This window comes from Octopus sinensis, linkage group LG11 (assembly GCF_006345805.1).
Source record: "Octopus sinensis linkage group LG11, ASM634580v1, whole genome shotgun sequence".
Classification (NCBI taxonomy): Eukaryota; Metazoa; Mollusca; class Cephalopoda; order Octopoda; family Octopodidae; genus Octopus; species Octopus sinensis.
Window position 1 is genome coordinate 72969662 of NC_043007.1, and position 686 is coordinate 72970347.

The following is a 686-nucleotide window of genomic DNA, read 5'->3' on the forward strand; positions in this document are numbered from 1 at the left end:
CAGCCATGCTGGAGCACCACCTTTAAGTCAAACAAATTGACTCCAGGGCTTATTCTTTGGAAGCCTAGTACTTATTCAATCGGTTCCTTTTGCTGAAATGCTAAGTTACGGGTACATAAATGCACCAGCAAAGGAGTGAAGTGAGAAGAATAATCCCTCCTTAAGGTGAAGACGGGAGTCCTGATGGCCCCTGTACAAGGACAATCCAAACACAGACTGGTGTTGTAAAGAGTGACCACTAGAGCAGACATGATGCAAGACCGGGGTGTTGTTGCCAAGTTGGATGTCTCGGAGATGTTCTGCAAACCGGTCAGCCAAGCAGTGTCTTCTTTGACCGATGTATAGAGAAGGTCAGAGTGAGCAGGAGATACAGTTGCTAGAAGTGCAGGGGAAGGAGTTAGTGCTATGATAGAGTCAATGATGGGTGCCTGTGAGGAGGGTGGTGTTGGAGAGGTGAGGGCAAGTGTGGCAGTGTGGGTGGGAGCAGGGGAACGACCTGGGTTGGGAGGTTGGGCTAGGGAAGAAGCTGCGAACCAAGAGGTCTCGTAGGTTGTGGGCTCATTTGAAGGAGGGGAGGGTTGGTGAGGGAAGATGTGCAAAGTGGAGGGGTCGGACTGGAGTTGCCGGAAGGCTTGGAGAATGGTGCATTGGAGAGGTTGGATGGTGGGGTGGTAGGTGAAGGGAAA